Genomic DNA, 7,144 nt, shown 5'->3' with positions numbered 1-7,144 from the left:
TTTTAAATTGAGGTAAGTTAATGTACTGATCTATGTTAATTTTTAACATAACGATTTAGCTTTCAATTCATTTTATTACAGTTTCTGTACAAAAGTAAGAAATGAATATGCCAGAGCTTGCGTTAATGTGCAGTTATGCAAAAAATGTGCAGTTCTTATTTAAACGTTGTGCAGTTCATAAAAAATAGTATGTTTTGAATTTTTAATTGTAGTGATGACCATGGTTTATCCCGTGGATTTAATCTCTTGATATTCATAGATTAATGATCAATGTTTCAATCATAATTCCTAATAGATAAATTCAGTAAACAAAATAATGTCAAATGATACCTATGTTATAAGCTCATAGATAGGGCTCGGAAGTTGATGCATTTTGCATTTTTTTTTTTTTTTAGGAACTTTTTTGACGATGCTCTCCTGGCCACAAATATGTTTTATTAGAATGTGAATCTGAACAACTAATTTTTATTTTGCATTTTTTTGCATTTGTTGGTGTTTATTACTTTTTAAGTTATTTTCCCATATTTTTAGTCATTTTTACTGATTTCACATTAGTTCACTTCTTAATGTTTCTTGTCAATTATTGTGCCAATAACCTACTTAAAACTTTAAAATTACAATGAACTAAAGATTAAGATTAGTACCAATCCGATTTTATCTCACCGATTACAGTCCTGGTTGTCGTGTTGTACTGAATATTATAGTACCTAAATTTTATTGTTTTTTTGTAGTATATTCTTATCTAGATTGTTATTTTAAACATAAAGAAATAATATGTAATGAATAAACTAAAAATTAAATTTAAAATAAAGAATAAAATTTAAAAAGCAAAATATTCACAAAATTGGGTATTGATATAGAAGGAATACAATAAGAACTTAAAAGTATAGTAACAATCATAATTACATAAAATATCATTTAATAATTGAATATTTAGGATTTTTAATAAGTAAGCTATTTAATAAATGTCTTTCGGTATAACTTATACTGACATAAAACAAATATTTGTAATTTTTTTATTTTTAAGGACATTTTTTGTCATATTTGTATATTTTTTTAGGTCATTATTTAATGATTTTAAAAAGGTCATCAACTTTCGAGCCCTAACTCATCACCATTGTGTTATGCCGTCAAATATTGTAATTGTGCATTTGTGCTCAAATTAACCAAAACTAAATGGAAAATAGTGATAATTTAAGGAATTTTGTTATTTAAACCGTCAATATTTATACATTATGATGTATAATATATATATAATATTTCTGTTAGTATGTGTTATTTATTAATTTATTTTATTTTTTACTTCTGTAAAACAAACAGGGTGTGCACTGTGCAGCTCTAATATTTCTTTAGCGCAAACTCTGGAATATGCATTTCAATTTTATGTAAGTTGTAAATTTAAATGACAATAATATCATTGAATACAATTGATTCATAACAATTATGTAGTTAACCTGGCAATTGGATACAAATTGCAAAAGAAAAACAAACTAACAATTTACCCAGCTATACTTTAGTATAGGCAATTTATAATACTTCAATGTATTTTATGTCAGAGAAATAATTATTTAGACTGAATATTTGATTATTACTAATTTTCAATGTATAGGATTTTGTACTATTATTTGAAATTGTTTACTTAAAAATTTACTTATTTTTAAATTAGTATTGCTTAAATAACTATTAGCAAATTGGTTGTAGAAAAATGAATTACATACAATTTTAAATTAATATACAGCGGTATATATTCCAATATTCAAATATTGTGCCGACATACTAAGTTTCATCATTAATGAACTTTAATGTAGTATAGTTTTATCATAAGAATGTGTACCTAAATAAAAAAAAATATTAATTTAAGTATTAAAATAATTTTTTACTTAAAATGCATACTATATTAGATAGCAGGACCTCTCTTTTAGACATTTATTCATCAGTCATCGCCCAAAATACTAACTATCAAGTATCAATTATTAATTGACAATTAATACTTATTGATAGTGCTTGAAATCTAATGAGCTAAAATACAATGAAATATAATATGCACTAAAAAACCTTAAATATGCAGTTCATTATTTTATATTTATAAAATATGCATTTCAATAAGAATAAACATAAACTTGAACACAATACTTAATCAAACATTCTATCGATGAAAAAATATGCATTATGATTTTAATATAACATTAATGGCTGGTTGCACAAAAAACATCCAATACTTATTTTATTGATCTGATAATTTATGGGCTCCATAAGATTTATCGGTTTGAAAAATATTTTATCTATGGATAATTATTAAAAATCATTACTCAAATCATTATTTATAATGTTTATATTATTATATTGAATTATATTTATTTTATTTGTGAAATATAAATATAAATTATATGGAGATTGACATTTTATTCAAAAATAATAAAAAACAAATATCTCATTATTATGTCGATAAATTTTCATTAATTTTATTTTATTGAACCGATAAAACTTATTGGACCAAAATCGGATCTTTAAATTAATGAATCAATAGTGACTAATGGTCGAAAAGTTATTGATTCAATAAGGTATTACCACTATTACCTATGGCTTTGTGCAACGTATTTTAATTTTTATCGATTCAATAACTAAATTTATTGAACTGATATAAAACAATAGGTAAGTATTAGGTAAAAATTGTATTTATATAATAATTATAAATTATCAGTTAAAATACCAAAGTTCCATCAACTTAGTAAAGTTTTGTTATAAAAGAAAACTATATTGAATTTTGATAAGTTTCTAGAATTGTATGCATACCACGATTTAAGATAGTATGGTTGCTCATCGACTTGAGATGAGAAGGACCATAAGTGAATCTCACTTTATTTATTATAGTAACACTCCATATGGACAAAATACTAAATAGTATAACTCTCACAACTATTTATATTATAGACAAAAATGTATGTATTTGATAAATATTAAAGGACAATCTTATAATATAATATTAATTAATAATAAATACATTTGATGTACTTATAATATGGTTAGATGGTTTTATAAGTTTTTGTATTTTCAAATTAAATAATAATAAAGTTAACAAAAATATATAATCAACATAAATAACTAAGTGGTCACTAATTTTAACAATTTCTTTTTTGTTGTATTTAATTTTTTACTATTTTGATTCTGGAAAGATGGTATTGCCTCATTCTCATTACAATATAATATGTATATATATCTGGTAATACTGTTTTTTTGTGTTCACAAATAAATTTAAAAAACATATTTTTTTAAAAAAATCTTCAAAAGCTTCTTCAAATACATTTGGAGAGTCCTTAAATTTATCAAAAAATAGTTGTAAAGATTTAATTATTGTGAAAAGATTGCTATTAGGATGAGAAAGATATTCTAGACTTTTAGCCATTATTAAATCTACATTAGTGCCATATATTGTTATGTTGAGATTTTTGAAACTAGATGCACATACTTGGCATTTAGTCTTTACAGTTAATTGCTTGGTCATGTATCTGATAAATTAAATTATATTTTAATAAATAATTATAAATTATTTAATATAAAATTGTTTTTTTTTTAAATTATATAAAAATATACCCAGCTAAATAATATACAATACAGTCAAAAACAGTAGAATCAGAATAATCATGTTCTAGAAAAATGTTATCGACATCCCAGCATCCTTCTTCTGAAATAGTATTCAATTTTTTTTTTAGTTCCTGTATTTTTCCTTCCCTTATTAAAGTGTTAGCTGGATCTTTAATAGTTTGTTTTAAATCAGCAATTGTTATAATAGGAGCAATATTTAAAAATATATTTATTTATAAAATGGGTACATATATTACTATATTAGCATATTTAGTTAGTTTTTACTCGGAATTTCAATAGATAAAAATAATTTACCTTTGAATATCATACAATTCCCACTTTTAGGAGGCTTAATCAATAAAAATACTAAAAGCATTCTATAAAGTTGGAGAAAAGAAGGACAAGATGGATGGTTCTTTAGACCAACTACTTGTCGTATAATTCCAAAAAAATTTCTGTAAAATAAATATTAGTTTTATCTTTTATTGGGTACAACATTCAATTTCAAAAAAGTAGTGGAACTAAAAAATTATCAAGTATCTGCCCTAAACTTCAAACAAATTAATACCAATACCATGCCTTAGTTAAGCCACTTTTGAAGCAACATATAACATAACAATTAAGTAATTCTTGGTAGATAGGTGCTTACCTATGTACTACACGTGAATAACAAGTCACAACACATACACAGTACACACAACATATAAAAAACCTCCAAGTCTCTGCTATTTTTTTTTAACCCCTTCTGTGGAGAATTTTCTATTGATTGCATCAAACATATTAATGACCATAACTGTAAATTTGATGGTATCTTCGCAGTCCTTAACACTGCCATGCGGCCGCTGGCGACGGTATAAATATAATTAGGTATTGGTAATTTTTAGACCGCCGGCTTCCATACCATATCATTTGTAGGAGGCCATACGGCCACAGGCTGCTGTAAATTAATTTGGATTTATATTAATAACTTTTCCGTGGCGCTATAATAATGATCTAGGAAATACGCTGTAGAGTAGTGGGAATAATTGTAATTTTTTTTTCAAATTCAATAGTAAATATACAAATTTATAATGACTGAAAAATGAACTTGGCGTACAAATAATAAATATTCTTGAGGCCGCCGGAGGCCACATGGTAATCTAGTCAACGTGTAAAGACTTTCAATTTTCTTTTTCTTATAAAATTTCATACCATTTACTACTGACATACCAAACAACTAAAAAGTGTAATTTGTAAAGATAATTCTGTATTATTTAATAGTTTAAGGTATTATTGTATTAAAAATATAGATAGGTAACTATACAATGTAGGTACTTATATTTATTGTTATAGTTTTTAATAGATATAACATAATATGTACTATGTAATATTGTAATTTTATGTAATGAATTATTACAAATTATTTAATTTGATATCTTTACCTGAGCTGCATATTTCACTTTCATTTTGGAAAGATTATTTAACTCAAAATGACTTATTGTTAATCTTGGGCATACTTTAAAAATTGAGTTAGCTTCGACCTTGAAAATATTAGAATAATACTCCCATTTTATTGGTTTTTTTGAAAGATGCATCTGAAAACAAAAAGTAATAAGAGTGTATTATAAGAGTACACACTTTTTGAAGTATTTTATAATTATTTATTTACAATTTGAAGATGGTAGATTTTCATACTCACCATTATTTGTTTTTTTTTCGTTTAAGCGATTTCTAATTGTTTTTAACAAATAAGGTGCATCAGAAAACAAATACATTTCTTGAGGAATCGTATGGATTTTGGAAATAATTTTGAAAATTTTCCAGTTTTGCACTTATCTAATTATAATTTATATAAATAAAAATATTTTGGAAAAAAAAATCTTTTATATTAAAATTATATAAATTGTATACAATGAATGTACTTTATATGGTTAGGTTTAACTTTATTCTTTTACCCAGAATTTCTCAATATTAAACTTTATTTTCTTGAATAATAATACTATTAGTCTTCAATCTAATTATTATTAGATAGAAGATAATTACCTTCTCGCCACTAATAATATGGGATCCCTTATTGTGTAGTATATATATAATAAAAAAAACTCAAATTACCCCTAGATGGCCCCACATTGTTCTATTTGTACTTGCACAATCAGTTGTAAGACCAACTACTTGGCCACCAGCATTTTCCATCAGTATGATTGCTTCAATAGTAAGTTTAGCAAGATCAATACCTAAAATATAATATTTCAATTAGTATTATTAAAATTATCTACTTTATTGTCTTTATTATTAAAAAACCTTTAACAGTTCCTTTGGTAACAAAGACAGCTATAGGTTATACTAAATTGTCAGCCAGACTTTGCCACATGTAAACCAATGCATGGTTAGCTTTTTCTTTCTGAGAATTATCTGTAACAATTTCACCTCCAGTCTTCTAGTACTATGTATGATAGTATTCTGCTGCTAACACTTATACTTTCTCGCAAGAATACTTCATCGAGCACAATTACACCTTGTCTTTTTTGTTCAGATTAGTTTATACATTTTTTTTTTAGAAGTTTAAAAAATTTTTTATCAAACCCGCATCCTATTTCAACTGCTAGTAAATGTGCTCTTATAGAGTTAGTACATGGCAGTGGTAATATTTTATTATTCCTCAAAAATGAATAACTACTAGGAGCTCCAAAAATATTTTGACCAATAACATAAAATTAAGTAATTAGTTTATAATTATAATTATTATTTAATCATATTTTCAGATAACATGTTATTTTCGCTGAATTAAATACCTTATTTGTAAAAACATACATAGTAGTAACATCCAATTTTCGCTATATCGTCTACTTTTTGGATTTTTCATTTTAGCTGCTTTGAAAATTTCATGAATTTAGAATTACATCTGATTGGCTGTTTGAAATATTAGAATCTTTTAAAAGTTCTTCAAGTCTTGATTGATAAATTTGTTTCATTTTATTTTTTATTTCATTAAGGCTATTTCCAAGATATACAACTTTTTTTTTGATCTTGAACATTTTCTAATTCCTTTTTATTAATGTTAAATCGTGATGCTGCCAAACTGTTCGAGGCCCTATAAAATTGGCAAATCAGTGTAACCAGTAACCAGACAAAAAGAATTTTACATTTTTGTGATTTTATGGATACACTAATATTTCAACAAATTAAACAGTATTTTTGAGTTCTCAGCCACTAGCCAGTGTCCCTTCTAGTTATTCTGTGATTTTAATGATTTTACTATCATACAAAGTCACAAAGATTAAAGATTACTAGACATTTAAAGGATTTTCCTATTCCATTTAAATAACCTTAGTTTAGCAGTGGTGACTTTGATGGCAAAGCAATTAAGGCAGCGCCTCACCTAAAATGTTGTTGGGAATAATATTCAAAATATATACTTCTTGGCTCGCCAATGGGCGATAATACATATTTCGCTAAAAAATTTTAACGTATTTATGACTTAAAAAAATTCTTTTTTACGAAATTTAATAATATTCTGTGTCTAACCAAAAACAAATACTATAGTATTTGCCAAAAATCATAGGCGTGCGCGGGACTTATTGGT

General features: G+C 25.1%; 1 pseudogene; it reads right to left on the bottom strand.

Annotated features, from left to right (window-relative positions):
* Positions 1–3,102: 3,102 nt before the first annotated feature.
* LOC113552626 lies at positions 3,103–6,424 on the bottom strand (annotated as a pseudogene).
* Positions 6,425–7,144: the final 720 nt, after the last annotated feature.

This window comes from Rhopalosiphum maidis, chromosome 2 (assembly GCF_003676215.2).
Source record: "Rhopalosiphum maidis isolate BTI-1 chromosome 2, ASM367621v3, whole genome shotgun sequence".
In the NCBI taxonomy this organism is placed as follows: Eukaryota; Metazoa; Arthropoda; class Insecta; order Hemiptera; family Aphididae; genus Rhopalosiphum; species Rhopalosiphum maidis.
The sequence above is the reverse complement of the archived record's forward strand: the minus strand, read 5'-3'. Positions and strand labels throughout refer to the sequence as shown.